This window comes from Hydra vulgaris, chromosome 02 (assembly GCF_038396675.1).
Source record: "Hydra vulgaris chromosome 02, alternate assembly HydraT2T_AEP".
In the NCBI taxonomy this organism is placed as follows: domain Eukaryota; kingdom Metazoa; phylum Cnidaria; class Hydrozoa; order Anthoathecata; family Hydridae; genus Hydra; species Hydra vulgaris.
In genome coordinates, this window is record NC_088921.1 from 5,135,430 (window position 1) to 5,152,886 (window position 17,457).

Here is a 17,457-nt window from a genome sequence, read left to right on the forward strand (position 1 = left end):
TGAATGACTATGAAAGCGAAGAATTTTTACGAATTTTACAAAACGATTACGAATTTTGCAATCCTTCAAACAAAGCGAGTAAACGTCAAGCCAGGAGACAAAAGTTGGCTGTTCGAGGACAAATTTTTATCCACAAAATGAATAGAAGAAAAGACATTGACGAAAACGAAATTAAAATATGGATGAAAGAAACTTTGACACGTTTTAATGCTGTGAAAATCTTAAAATGCGAATTTTTATCAGATCACGAAAGACATCAAATAAAAAACGCTTTTCAAGAATACGTTTGTATAGAAATTAAACTCTTTGTCAAAGAATATTTATATCCGTATCCAAAATTTAACGAAAACGGAAAAGTCATCATGAAAAAAGAAAAAATGAAAGACAAAAATCAAGCTATGTCAGACTTTGTTTATAACAGTTACGACGTTTTAAAAGAATATTTCAACTCTACTCGTTTTAAACTTTATCACGAAATTATAAATTATTATGCTAATAAATTAATCTCATTCGACACTATACAACCTACAAAAACTGTAATCGATTTGTTAAACAGCAGTTTGAGGTTGATTATTGTCAAAAAGAATTGTATTTTCAAAATAATTTGTATTTTTATGAAACATGAATAGATATAGACCTTATCACGAGTCACCTTTATTAACTTTACGTAAAGTATTAGCCAAAAATGCCGACAACATGGATGTTTTTAATAAAAAATTATTACAAATGGATGAAAAAGAAAACACAGAAGTTAACATAAAATCTGGAGAAACAAACAGATCGGATTTGTCTCAGCTTATCCTAAGATATGATTTACCCTCTTCTCTTAATTATGCAGATCGCATCAATCTCGAAAATCAAATCGCTGGTGAAGATGTAGATGTAACAGATGTAGTCCTATTGTAGTCCGCTGGTGAAGATGAGATGTAACAGATGTAGTCCTATTAAAAGAAGATGTAGAACAAACTTGTGCTAAAGGAGGAGCGTTGCGATTATTGCAACATATTAAATCCAATTCAAATAAATTTTACAGCACAGAAAATACAATCAAAGAAAAAAGTTTACTCGAAATGTTGATGATAATGGGTACAATGTATAATTCTCAACTTGCTCGTTTAAATTCACTTTAAATATCTTATAAAAAATGTTTTGAAATGGATTCTAATAATATTGAAAATTTTGCCAACGCTTTAAAACTACTTACTAATATTAAAAAGAAAAATTTATTCACTCATCCGTTAACAAGGTCTTCCTTATTAGAAATTCCTACACCCAAAAAAGAACCACGAACACGAGCATCCGATCCCTATTTAGCTTCAATAGAAACTAAAAAAGAAGAAGAACCTACTGAAACAACTAAAACCGAACTTAGTGAAACACCTGAAAGTGCTCCCGAATTATTAGGTGCTACTGCTTTACCAGTGTTAGGACTGAAACCCCAATGTTAACTAGAAGTGGTCGTATAGGATTAAGAGCAAAAAACGTAACTACTAGATCGTTATCCACAAATCCTGAAGAAAGAAAAAGAAAAGCTCCAATAACAAAATATTCCGACTATTAAAACGGACAACGTCTTGAGAGATGCTATTGACAACCTTGTAGAAGATCAACTGTCCAAATTATCGAGTCATTTGTTTGCTTTAACAGACGTACCCAAAATTAAAAAAGTTTTGCTTTAGTTGGACACTTTAAAAAAAAATCCAACCGATTTAAAATTTTAGGAACAATTAAGAGCGCTTTTAGAAAGTTCCATTTATGCCAAATGGAACGGTCTCATAACAGCTTGGTCACACGTCACTCTACTTTTTAAAAAAACAACGGATGTCAACATTAAAAAACAAGCGCCTAGGAAACCTTATGTTTACGAAACGCATCAATATTCATACGATAGACCTCGACAATATTTTCAAGCTGATTTGGCCGACATGAACAGTTTTAATTTAAATTTTGCTTTTCATCGGCCTGAATTTTGTTTAGTTGTGGTAGATGGAGTATCTAAAAAAGTGTATTTGAGAGTCACCAGTAAAAAAACTGCCGATAAAGTGCTTAGCAGTTTTAGACATATTTTTGAAGACATTAAAAGAGACGATAAAACTTTTATCTATTTGCAAACCAATTAAGGTGGAGAATTTTTTAACAACAAAATGGAAGAATGGTGTTATGAACAAAACATTGTTCATTTTAGTTCTTAAAATTATGGAAAAGCTTACTTGGCTGAATCGACAATAGGACGTTTAAAACAACTTTATCAAAAATTAAGAAAACAAGGCGAACTTCAAAAAAACAATTGGAGTTTTTTATCGAGGACATGGAACAAAAACTCAACGAAAAAGAAAGAGTGACGAGTGGAATGGCTCCTGAAGATTTGGATGCTGACGACGCCAAAGGTAAAGCTCTTCGTTTAGTCGATCAATACCGCGACGACAAAAGACGAGGTCTTCATTTTTTTTCTAACATGTTGCATCAAGTAGAAAAAGAATACAAAAACGAAAAATTAAAAATATATAAACCTCTATCCGTTGGAACTGAATGTTACTTGAAAAAATATAAAATAGATCCCAAAGACACCTTTAACAAATCAACTACTCGTAATCAACCCTATTGGGACACTACCAAAAAAGTTATTATTATCAAAATCTCTAAGCGCTCTAACCCTTCAGTAGAAGGTTATTTACCCGTTTATATTTATATAGTGGGAGTAGTAGGCAATTTAAATACGACTTTCAAAATAAAACGAAAAGATTTATTACCTATTAACGAAGAAGATAAAGACATTTACTATAAAACTTTAGCGAATATGTTAATACTTTTTTAAAACCTTTGAAGAAAAGACTGCAAGAAAAAAAGAAGAAAAGAAAAAATGAACAATTTAACGTTTGACGATGTTTTAGATGTAAATAAATATGATTGTACTACTTATTATTTTAGCGAAATTAAAAATAAAAATGAAGCTAGCGTGCATTAGCGTGCATTAGCGTGCATTAGCGTGCATTAGCGTGATTTTTGTTTACCCTTAACTCCCAACGATATCGACAAACCCACATTTAAAAATAATACCATTCTACATTTAGCGAGTGTGGATGTTCCTACTAATTTAACTCGAGTAGATAAAAACCTTTCCTTCTTAGAAAACAATTACGGATTAAGAATGGAATCCAAACCTGCTATAAAAAAAATGTTATCAGATATTCAAAGCGATATGATTAGCAATCCTTCAAGAGCCATAAAGTATTTTATCTTGTTACTAAAAATGTTGTCTTGTACAACAATCATATATCCTTACCAGGTGATACGTTTCCTTGCTATGACATATTAGATATGGAAAACATGAACACCGATCATTTGAGTTATATGTGGACCTTTAATGCGCCAGGTGGAGGTAAACTCTTTGGCGTTATGACACCCACCGCCTATCAAGATGATTTTTTTGTTAGAAACTTGGAACTTTATAATTCTAAATTAAATAGAGTTTTATATTTTTCAGACTTTTTTTCAAGTTATTATAACAAAGATGGTAAAATTTCATCAACGAAATATTTAAATCCGAAATATTTATTTAATCCTTCAACTGAGCTTCGATACAAAACGGCTGTAATCGATTTACCCATGATAAAGTTTAGTTTAGATAGCAACAACAATGTTCAACAAAATTTATTTAACGTCAATACTTCCCCATTTAGTAATAGAACCAATTATAATTTATTATGGTATTATAAAAAAAGAAACGAATACGCAAAAAATCCTAGTATTTTACAACCTATTCGATCTACCTTAAGCGTGATCTCGCCTTTACAAGAAAGAGGTTTATCTTATTTCGGTTTTTTTTTTCAAATAGAACAAGTGTAAGTGTGTACGTTCTAGAAGATTTTACAAAATTATTACAATTTGATTATATTACTACTAATTCTCTATCGACAACATATACAATTTATCATTAAATACTCACACTAGTAAAAATTATTTAATTTATGCACAACATCCGCTTTTAACCGCCGCACAAATAGCAGTTATTTCACCCGAAAGACAAATTATTCTAAACGGTATAGAAGAAACCTTTGTTCGACCTTTTATTCATATTATGCTCTCACCCAATTATAAAAATCCGGCTTTAACTGGAACAAATTTAACCGCCGACAATAATATTCTTAGTGTTGATCTAGATGTGTATGTTAATAACTTTTTACCTAATGCAGAAAGCACAAAATCAAAGATGAAACACATTGTACCGTGGCAAATCGCTTTCTTTTTATTAAAAATAATAACCAACACCAACACAATACCCTTTGAAGGCAACCTATATAACGTAGAAACTAATCTAAACGATTTCAACACATCTTATAATGTCAATCTTCGTATTCAATCTTTATGGAAAATTTGGAACGATTATGTTGACACTAAAAACCCACTTTATCCTGGAGTTTATACCAATGAAAAAATAGTACTACCACAATTTGTAGATATTATCAAAGCTGCTTTTACAACTGCTTTTCCAACTAGATTTGGTACAAAACTTATCTATGTTACAGCAGCTGATTTAGGCGTAGAACCTACAGAATTATTAACAAGTTTTTATCAAATTTATTTTCCTCTCACATCCAAAAGAAAATATTATCGTTATACTTTAAAAAGTATACCGTTAGATTCTTTACCTTTACCTTTTTTTAACGTAGATGAAGTCATATGGCCTGAAAGAGAATTAAAAATGATGGATGTTTTTACCGAAAGTTTAAACATGACAAACAATTTACTCAATCTCAATTTAAATAACTTGACTTTTGACGATAATACTTATGCAGGGTCCGATTTTAACATGTTTAGTAAATATCTTACAAATAAAGCAAAGGGTGTGCCTTCATGCATTCCTGATCCTATAGACGTAAATTCAAATTATTATACTTTTTTTTCCTTACCATCCTTCCAAAGAAAATTATTATCACCCATTAAATTGATCACATTACTTATGAAAAGTAACGCTTATTCTGAAATGGAAACTAACTCTTATTCAGGATATGATACCAGTTATTCATGGAATAATGTTCCTATTGGTACTCCCGAAATGAAAGACACTCCCTTTCAAGTATTACCTTCAAACTTACCTGATGAAATTTATAAAATATGGACATCCGATAGCTCTTTAATCGCTAAATATAGCGCAAAAACTTTTATTGAAGTTTTAATATATTGCGAACAAAGCAAACCTATTTTTTCAAATACCATCAAAGTACCTCTTGTCACAACTAGTACTTTAGAAAGAGCTACTACACCGAGTCATAAAACATTGTTAAATAGTGTCAAAGCTATATTACAAGGAAATAATCCAACAGAATTAATATTTTATTGCACTTCGCTTAATGGGCAATTCATTTATCAAAAAAAGAGCGATGTTACTATTGTACAAACTTGGACAGACAGTTTACCATTAAAAAATATCATTTTAAAAATGTATCAACCTGTTGGAAGCAATCCTATACCTTATACTTTACTTTTACAAAGAGATCAATACAGTTTAACTCAACAAATCAATCCTTTTATTATGCAAGTTGATCAAAATATGACCAACGCGATGTCGCTAGATTTTAAAATTCAAAAAAAATGACTAGCTTTCTTAAGATGTGCTCTCGTTCAAAGTAGTAACTTTAATAACACCGTTTCCAATTTTCCTGCTACTACAGACACTTACATTTTTATTAAATGTGATCAAGCTGTGCAATGTGGAATGTATATGAACAAAATTTATGTTCCTGGAATTGTTGCTTTTTTCAATATATTAGACTATACTAATTCTACTCAAGTCACCACTAATATTGATTTTGCAAAAGATCGTAATACTTCTATTCAAGGACAATTATCCACCTTTCATATCAACGATGTAGACGATTGGAAACAAACAAGATGGTCTTTACTCAATTCAAAATCTGAACCGCTCACCTTTAGTAATCTTAGTTCTACTGTTTTTTTTAATCCTACGTTAAAGATTCAAATGGTTCCGTTTTACAATTAGCTAGTTTGATTAGTATAAAATAATGTCTTTTATTTTTTATTATGTTTAAGAAAATATAAAAAGAAAAAAAAGTTATTTATTTTTTCTCTCACTCCTAATTTTTTACAAAAAAAATGAGTCTCTTTTGTGCCAAAGGAAGGTATCATAAAAATGTAATCAATTTAGAAGAAAAAATGATGCAAGAATCAAAAATAAATCCTAAAGATCAATTTAATCAAATTAAAAATCACATGCAACAATTACAAAATCAACTTTCTCAATATTCTACTAAATCTGAATTACAAAACATGAAATCCGAATTGGATGAAATTAAAAAAATCAAAAATAAAAAAGAAGAAATACCAGAAGAAAAACCTCCTAAGAAAATGAAAAAAAATGTACAAATCAAACCCAAACCTAAAAAACGAAAAAATTCAGAATCTAAAACCGAAAGTTCAGAAGAAGAAGAAATTGTTGAAAAAAAACCTAAAATGAAATCAACTCCTTTACACATTTGTTCAAAATGCTTTCAAAAAGTCAACGCAGTCGACAAAATAAACGGTTTATGTAGAAACTGTATTATTCAACAAAGAGCCATTTTATCAAGTCCACTAATGCTGAATAACAAAAAAAAGAAAAAAAATTGAATAAAAAAAGTTTAATTGAACTTGGTTACACTCGTGCTTTAAAAGACGTTAAAAATAAAAAAATACCTATTAAAAAAAGCACTTCAGAATCAGAAGATGAATAAATAGAAAAAAAATTATTTTTTCTTTTTTTTAAAAAAAACGGGTTCATTAGCTAAATATATGAGAGATGGTGACGGCAATCGTTATACACCCAATACAAACGGAATTGTTACTATTGAAGATGTTTTGGCACAAGCCGACCACGAAAATCGTTTATTGCAAGAAGCAACAAGTGGTAATATTAGCGCAGAATATAAAGCTATATTAAATGAAAAATATCCTGGTTTTCAAACAGCTCAAGCTCAAGATGAAGTCATGCTGTTAATAATCAAAAATTTTCTTATGATCTTACTTCCGACATGGCTAATTTAATTTCTTTTACCACTATACTTAACGAACGGACATATCCACAAGATTGGTATTTAAATTTTGATTTATTTCTTTATAAAAATTTAAGCACACAAACAAGATTTACACCTACAACAGACGATGAATTAGTAAAAAAAGTATGTCTTTGCAACAACTTTATTCATGCTTAATTTAAAACTATCAAATTTTATCCCAATTATCAAAAAAATAATACTACTTGTGCTAACAACGCTATCATTAATCGTTCTTATGATCGTTTTAGATCAATGCTGATTAAAAAAAGTTATATGAAACCTTTTAGAGAATTGATGATTAATCCTAATTTAGGTTTAACAGAAGACACTAAAAAATGCTACAAACCCTATAAATTATACTGAAACGCTTATAAATGCCGCAGACCCTAATGGACTCATTCGACCTCTCAACACAGCTGCAGCACCTTTTCCTGCACCTGCTGGTTATCAAACAGCACTAAGAGATAGATATGATGCTTTCATGACTGGAGAAAAAGGTTGTAAATTTAGAGTACCTTTGAGTTTATTGTGCGAAGTTTTTCAAATGAAAGAATATTTTGGAAAAAATAAACAAATTAGATTGGAACTTTATATCGAAAATGATATGAATCAACTATTAGAATGGGTAAGACCTATTACAGACGCTGACATAACAGCACTTGCCAATGTGGGAGTGGCTATTAAAAACTCAATGATTTATTGCAATACGTATAGACTCAAACCCAGTTTACCATTGGAAAAATCTTTATATCTCAACAGTAAAAAAGACAAAATGCATACTTTACTACGTATTGCTTCACTACGAACAAGTTGTCATCAATGTAGAAAATGTTACAGAAGTCACTGTCAATTTGGGAAGTATAAAAACAGCAGATCTTGTGCCTCACAGCATTATATTTTTTGTTAATTCAAAAAAAGAAATTGATCATTTAAGCAAAGGTTGTTTTACACCGGTTGAATTGGCATGCAACATTATTAAAAAAATCACCCTTTATAGTTACAGAAGAACATATGTTAATTCAGCAGGTGATACTACTGAATACGATTTGACAAAGCAAGACGATCAATGGACAATTTGGAGAAGTTATGCCTCCTGGTCTAAAGGAAATACACCCTCTACTTTTAATATTAACAATTTTGCAGATTTTTATAATAGTGATGATGATAGTTTTTTGAGACATCCTAAATTATACTTTAGTACTACTAACACTACCGAACCTTTAGTCATTGACACCACCAGCGATTTTAATTTTATCAACCATAAACCTCCAGCTACAATTGCTGGAAATAATTCGTTTCAAATTAATGTACAATTTACAGAACAATTTAAAGGTGTACGTGTTATGTATTTACAATATCCAGCTGCACTTGTAGAAAGCGGGGTAGGAGACGAAACTGAAGTCAACTATATTCCTACCGAATTTAAATCGTCTTAATTTATTATAAAAAACATTTTTACTTTTATTAAAAGAACCCTATTTGCATTCACTATTTTATAACCAAACGACTATTTATTTCTAAAAAAAATCTTCAAAATCAAAAATCTTGTTTTTTTTTTATTTCTTGTGTTAATGGCTCGCAGACGTACGAGAAGAAGCGGTCACCGTTGTCGTCATCATAGAGGTAGCGCACGACATCATAGAGGGAAAGGAAAATTTTTTACCAAAGTTAAAAATTTTGCTAAACGTTTACTAAAATCAAACGTAGGAGGCTACGCTTTAGATTATCTTCAAAAGCAACGCAATGCGTAAAAAATTTTGCTGCACCGCTTGTAAAATAAAAAAAAGTTCATGTAAAAAAAGAGGGAGGGGAAGAGTTTATTTACCTCCTTTAAAAGGCGCAGGTAGAAAGCGCTTAAGAAGACGAAGAAATTTACGAGGAGGAGATTTAGCAAACACTTTAAGAAAATTTAAAGTTTATCCTTGGTATGTAGCTTAAAAGAAACAAATGCAAAAAACTAAATTTGATCATGTTAAAAAAACTCAACTTTACAATATAAATTTACTTTAACCGACCTCAAACATGTCGTAATGCATAGAAAAAGAGGAAGAGTTTATTTACCTCCGTTAAAAGGCGCAGGTAGAAAACGTTTAAGAAGACACTTAAGAAAACGCATGCGTGGTAAATTTCTTCCATTGTTAGCTGCAGTTTTAGCAATGACTTTATTATCATCTCTTATACCACGATAAAAAAAATGTATAAAAGAAGACATAAAAAAAGACATTATAAAAGACAATATAAAAAACATAGAGCAAAACGAATGCGTGGAAAATTTTTTGGACCTCTTTTAGGAATGGTATCTAAAGTCGTTTTACCTTCCTTCTTACGGAATTAATAGAATTGGAAAATAATATTTATAATACATAATATATAAAAATTTACAATTCGCTTTTTATTATTTTATTACAAATATATAATCCCAACATTGTTCCAAGTAATATAAAAGCTGCCAATAACGCTCCAAATAAATATCTTCCCACTACAATAACAATAAACAAGCTCGAAAGTGTTAATATTGTCACTACTTTTGCTTTATTAATACACTTCAAAATACCGAATACGATTCCCATGTGAGTCGTGTGTACCACCATTATCTATTGGAGGATCAGGTTTATAAGGTTGAGCTACTGCCACTGTCGTTGGAGTTTGAAATTGTTGTAACGGTTTGTTTTTCGATTCCATTCGTTATGAACCTATTTTTTTATTTTTTCACTCTTTATATACTTTTCGTCACGCTTCATTAAACAAAATAAAATTCCTGATCCTCTATTATATCTGCGCTATTTTTAATTGTAACATTTTTTAATTGTAACAGTTTTTTTACATGAAAAATTTTTTTTACACCTGATCCTCTATTATATCTGCGCATGCGCATTACCTTTTTTTTTCTTCGGTCTTTTTTTTCGTTTCTCGGCCCTTTTTTGATCAGGCCGTTTTTTGCCCGTTTTCTCGGCCGTTTTATCGCCCGTTTTATCGGAGGCTGAACATAAAAACGCTGATCCTTTATTATATCTGCGCATGCGCATGACGGGTCGTTTTCCTCGTTTTTCTCGGTTTTCTCGCTTACGCTTCATTAAACAAATTAAAATTCCTCTATTATATCTGCGCGCGCATTACTTAAACAAATTAAAACTTAAATAAATTTTTTTACACCTGATCGTTTATTATATCTGGGCATGCGCATGACGCAATTCTTTTTTTGCTCAAGCGGGCCTTTTTTTTTTGTTCACGTTTCTTCGTTTTCTCGGATGTTTTCTCGGTCGTTTTTCTCGGTTTTCTCGGTTTTCTCGCATGTTTTCTCGGTTTCTGTTTTTTTCGCACGGACCGGTTGGCGTCTGAAATTGCCACACTTTTCCAACATACTATATCATCAAGTAAACCCAAGAAATCAGGGTTTCTGTCCTCTAACCATTGTTCTGCACTGTTTTCATTTTCATTATCAATGAAGCTTTTGTAATCATCTACATAGTGATGGTCAGTTATATAGGCCAAAATATGAAAGAGTTGTACAGCATCTTGAAATCTCTTCTTATTGCATCATAGTATATGGATAGCTCTTCATCCTTTATCAATGAATACCAGATATGAACTGCGTCAGAGAGATGACAAGAATCAGTCTGCATCTTGTCTTAGGCAATCCCCAATTTTTTCATTTGACTAAGAAGACGACTTGCCTCATGTTTGATGGCCATATTCTCAATTATTCTTCCAATATTGGCTGGAAAATCTTCCATCTTCTCTCCATAGATCTCCGCGTAGAAGTTATAATTTTTCTGGTATGTCTCAATGCAGGCAACTTGAGAGTTCCAGCGTGTTTTATTTGCCAGCTGAGGCATACATCCACCTTTTTCCTTTAACAAACCATGGGCCATATGCACATTTCTAAAATATTTCTGAACTTCCACAACCTGTTTTAGAATTGTTAAAAAAGAATTGCAAATAACTTTCTGTAGCAAAATCATATAATGTGCATTACAGCCATATGTTAACATATCAGGATACTCTTGTTTGATCAGCTCTTTCATTTTCTCCATTTTAGCTTCATTGTCGGTGCAGACAGCAAAAACAAACTTATTATAATCATTTTTTATGCTTACTATAGCTTCATTGATGATTTTGAAGTATTCTGCAGTTTTTTTTTCTGATCCTGAGTCAACTATGTTTTACAGATAATTCTTTTTTCCATCATAAAATGAGTGAGCAATTATTGGGTCATTCTGAATACTAGACCATCTATCTTGACAAATTACCAACGTGTCTTTGGTTTCCAGTTCGTTCTTTATACCAGCTGACAGATCATCATAGAATTCATTTAACAGATCTCCTCCCAGTTTCTTTTGGCTTGGTGGGACATACACAGGGCGAAGAAGAGAGCAAAGTTTCTTAAACTCACAATTTTCCTCTGAAATAAAAAACATGTTAGAGCTGAAAAAAAACCGGGCAACTTGCTTGTCTATGGCATCTTTCTGATCATTTGATGTTCTAATTACAAAGTTATTTAAGTTACTACTTTTAAACCTTTTTGCTGGTGTGGAGCTGGACATAATAGATCCTTCGGAAATTGAAGTATCTGACTCATTTGACAAGAGGCTAATATTGCTCATTGAGCTTCCAGGTCTTGGTTCTTGTTCATCAGTGTCCTTCTTTCTCTCTTTACTCTTCTCCAAATGAATACGAACTCTTTCAATTTTTCCACTAATCTTCTCTGAACAATGGTCACACTGAACACTATTTTTGTCCCCTTCTATCTCACTGACCTCCTTCCACCCTCATCCTTTCTTCCTTCCACTTCCGAATGGCATTCTTATAAAGATTTTTTTCTGAAAAATACGCATTGTATCAAAATATGCAAGTTAAATATACTTAATGCTACATAAATAACAATACTGATTGAATAAAAGTTTCTTGAGTAATTTATAAGATAGAACACAGACCTGATTTTGATGTGGTTGATGAAAGCCACTGAGATCACTGAAAGTATATTGTAAAAAATACTAAAACTATTTTTTCAGAAATATTTCAAAAAAATCATGTCTTTTAAAAATTTTGATTCTTATTAAATACTATATTTTGATCATATCAGTATCCTCTTTCCAATATTAATTACCTTTTAATTAGTCATAATTATGTTTAAATATTTTCTGAAATAAATAAATCACAGAAAAAAACCAAGCAAAGAGAATCCTTTAAATAAAATATTAATTTAAAAAAACCCCAAAAAACCCGGGTTTTTTTGGGTTTTTTTAACTGGGTTTTTTTGGGTTTTTTTGGGTGGGTTTTTTAATGCCAACCCTGATACTTAAACATTCTAAATCATTTTTCAACTCTGAGTTTTCCAGATCTAATATCATGATACCATATATATTTCTTTGAAGTACCTATAAATATAATAGTTAACATGCAAATATTTTAACATCAGAATGTATATGTACCAAAATATTCTTTTAACAAGATTAAATAATTATGAAGCAATCAAACAAGATAATTCAAAATAATTTAATATTGATATTATTACCTTGCAATATGAATCAACATATCTCCAGAAGTGGTCAAATTTTTTTCCAGTTTCTTCCAATTTCAACAGGGTTGCAGAAATTTATTGATTCACGCTGCAACAATTGCTATCTCAAAACTAAGTTATTGCCATTAACTCATCCACGTGAGACAACATCTGGGATTATAATATAGCAAAAATTATACTCTCTTTTCGTAGAACTATGTTCTTCAAACAATAAAATACTAATCGTATTTGCTTGCGGTAAAGTTGTGTTTTAAGAAAATCAACACAAAAATTGTGTTGTTAGCATTTTTTATTTTGAAGTATTACAAACAATATTATTAATTACAAATAGTATTATCTGAACTTGTTGGCTTGTATTGATGATTCATTAGAATAAGGTCAGTTATTATATATATATATATATATATATATATATATATATATATATATATATATATATATATATATATATATATATATATATATATATATATATATATATATATATTTATGTATAAAAATATATATATATATATATATATATATATATTTATATATATATATATATATATATATATATATATATATATATATATATATATATATATATATGTATATATATATATATATATATATATATATATATATATGTAAATTATGTTAGTGTATTTTACAAATAGAGTGCTCAATGATCTTAAAGAACAGAGCAATAATAAAATAGTAAAAAACACTTATCTAACTTTCATCTTCTACTTGAAGTTTCACCATTGCTGAATCATCAGGAAGAGTTACTAAATCACCTTTAGATTTAGTAACTCTTTCTTATGATCCAGCAATGGTGAAACTTCAAGTAGAAGATGAAAGTTAGATAAGTGTTTTTTACTATATTATATATGTATATTTATATATATATATATATATATATATATATATATATATATATATATATATATATATATATATATATATATATATATATATATATATATATATATATATATATAAATATATATATATATATGTATATATATATATATATATATATATATATATATATATATAGATATATATATATATATATATATATATATATATATATATATATATATATATATATATATATATATATATATATATATATATATATATATATATATATATATATATATATATATATATATATATATATATAGATATATATGGCCAAATCCGTAGTTCAGTGACGCATCATGCGGAGAGATTTTTTTTAATAGAAATTTAAATAGAAGAGATTTTTTTTAATAGTAATTTTTAATAAAAAACTCAAAAATATTTTTTTATAACTCTAAATCAATCTTGAATTAAAATTTTATAATATAAACTAAACACAGTTGTAATAACATAACACTGCTACATAGCAAAAATTAAAATATAAGTTCAGTGACGCAACGCGGAAAAAAGTGTTTTTTTATCAGCTTACTTTTAAATGGAGTTTTCGCTGAAATTTTAATTTTTGCTTGACTTATTAGATTTTTTTGTTGTAATTTATTCATTTGGAAATAAGGTAGTCATAAAATAAGCCACAAACAATAAAGTTTTCATATCGTTTTATTTTACAGAAAAAAAACTATCAGTTCAGTGAAGCAACGTTCAGTGAAGAAACAAAAAGACGAAATTAAAATCATTTTAAAAAGTTTTGTTATTTTGTAATAATTTTTAATTATACTCAGGTGAAAATAGCATCGGAACAACGTTATCATTCTGAACATAAAAATAATGTGATTTTGATATACCTTTGATTTTTCTTGAATAACTTAAAATTGAACTGAATCCAAATTCATTTTTTTGTTGTCTTGTATCGTTTTCTGACATGTGAATTACAGATATTTGCAAATCTTGTAATGCTAACGCAAAATCTGCTGCTGACCTGATTTCGACTGAATTCTGATATTGACTAGTTTTAACTCTCAGGGCTGCGATTCGCATAACAGTAACTCCTATTCCGTTAACCACTCCTTTCCCGTGCATCGCTGCAAAGAAATGCCAGAAGAATTTTTTATGAAAACGTTTTTCAAACACAACCATTGCAGCCATAATGCTTTTGTTTTTGAACTGAGAAGTGGCATTATTGCTGAATATGTGTACTTCTTTGACTTGATCAGGAATAAAGTGAAGGATTTTGTCAATGTACCGTATAACGGAAGACTTAGTATGATCAGTTGAATCTGAAACTATAGCAAATGTTTTTAACTCAATGTTCCAGACTGCTAGGGTCATAATAGAAACTTGATTTTAACCAAAAATGAGCCGCTTGTGGCTCATTTTGATAGAAACACCTTTGATAGAAACACCTAAATTTGAAGTAATTGAATAACTAATATTGAATATAAAAGCAAATATACTTTTATGTATTTATATGTTTAGTAAAAAGATAAATATAGTTAATTTAAAATTGGTTTTCTAATTTTGTCTTTCATATTTTAATTTGGTTTGTTATTTTCGCTGGATTTTAGGATCAAGGGTGTAAATATTCTATTGTTATGTGTTATTGTTGTGATGTTTTGTGTTGATAGACTGCTTGGCTTACCTTCACGTTGGTGTCTATTGTTAAAAATGAATAATTGGTAGTTTCATTATTGGAACTTACTGCTTTTATTTATTTACTAAAAGCCAGGACAACATTTTTCTAAAAATGCAATTTATATTTTAATTTGATTTTTATTTTTTTTAGTATTGTTAAACCTTTTGTACTTGGAAACAGATTTTATAGTTACATTTTCGATAAATGTTTATATTAACTGCCAATTCAACATAGATTACTATAAATAGGTAAATCGATTTTGAGTTTTTATGTGGTTTTTATTTTTATTTATTTTTTTGTAATTATGGTATCATAATTCCATTTTTTTATTTCTTTAAGATTTACGATTGACGCATTTATACGATTTATAAAAAAAGCCTGATTTCCTTTTATTGTAAATTTTTTGTCAATTAAAATGATATAAATATATGCAATTAGTTTCATTTTTTTTTAAACTTTTCTTTTTTATGCCTACTAATTTGTTGTACGTAACTTAAGGGATGTTTTTAAAGAGGGGTCGCAACTAAAAACAAACTAAAAATCTTTAAATACATGGAGAATATTGTAGTTTTGCGCATTTGTCAAATACGAAGTTACTTAAATTTTATAGCGTGTTTAACTAATTAATTAGCTTAGTTTGAGGAAAGAAAAAATTCTTATATATGTTAAATTCTTATATATATTAAAAAGAAAAATTCTTAAAAATGTAAATCATTGTTTTACATTTTATTATTTTGGTAAAAAGTCTTCATCAAAAACTTGATTACTCAATAAAAATAACTTTATTCTCCTGGCCACCATTAAGGCAAAAACGAGGAAGGGAGGTCCTTTATTAGTGTCAAAATATATGAGAAAATATACTTCAAATATACTGTCAATAAACTGTCCCTTATTAGTGTCAAAATATACTTCATATTAATCTTATTAATTAAAGTTCATGTTATAAGAAATATATCAAAAATTTAGCTTTACTTTTTCGTCAAATTAAAGCATGATGAAGTGTTATTATTTTGTGTCAGTAACTAAAAACGTATTGTGTTGAACTTAGTAATGTCTAGGAAAGTTGTTTTGCCATACAATGATATGACCTATGTCAGTTGTAAATTACTCAAAGAACGTTAAATAATTGGTTAACTAATTTATTTTAATTTTGCATATGGTTTAATTTTTTAATTTGAAGGCGTTTTTCTTACATGGTATTAGTTAAGGTTTCGCAACTTTAAATTGTGGAAAAAAGCAACTATAAATTAAGTAACTGACCGACCGTAACCCGTATTACGGGTTGCTTTCTGCTAGTATATATATATATATATATATATATATATATATATATATATATATATATATATATATATATATATATATATATATATATATATATATATATATATATATATAATATATATATATTTAAATATATATAAATATATATATATATATATATATATTTCAGGCTGTAACTGATCAACTTTACTCCCCTGTAATTACTACAGCTCTGAACGTCGCCCTTATTCTTGAAAATTGGGACCATTATGCTATGTCTCCACTCCCCAGGCATCTACTGACCTTCCAAGATTCTGTTAAACAACCCTGTCAAAAACTCCACTGCCACCTCTCCCAAACATTTCCATGCCTCCACTGGAATATCATCTGGTCCAACTGTCTCACCACACTTCATTCTCCAAATTGCAGCCCTTACTTCCTCCTTGTTCACCTGGGAAACCTCCTGATTCACAACCTCTGTCTCTTCTAACCTTCCTACCCTATCATTCTCTTGATTCATCAGTTCCTCAAAGTACACCTTCCCTAGACACTCTCCTCAATAGACAACACATTTCTATCTTTATCCTTATTCATCCTAACCTGCTGCACATCCTGCCCATCACGGTTTCTCTGTCTGGCCAATCAGTACAGATCCTTTTTCCCTTCCTTTGTGTTCAACTTCTCATACAGAGTTCAACTTCTCTTACAATTTCTCATACAAAATTATTAAACTCAGAAGAAACAACCTAACCTTTTTTAGTAATTAAAATAAAATCTAAAACTATACACGCATTGATTTTTTCTGTTTGGATCCGTTTCTTCATATTGTGGCACGCGAAAACATGTTGCTTTTTGATAATAGTCACAAAGAATATTTATCCTTCTCTTCACGAACAAAATTTCTTGACATCTTAAATAGCTTCAGCAAATGTTAACACTGCCTAATATTAGGTCTAGGAATTTATTCATGCGCTTTTTAATTGAAAATTGAAGGTTTATTTCAAAAACTAAATGGATGAATACATTAATGAAAATAGTGTCCATCGCTAGTCACTATTTTTGCCCATCTTTCCGGCAATTTA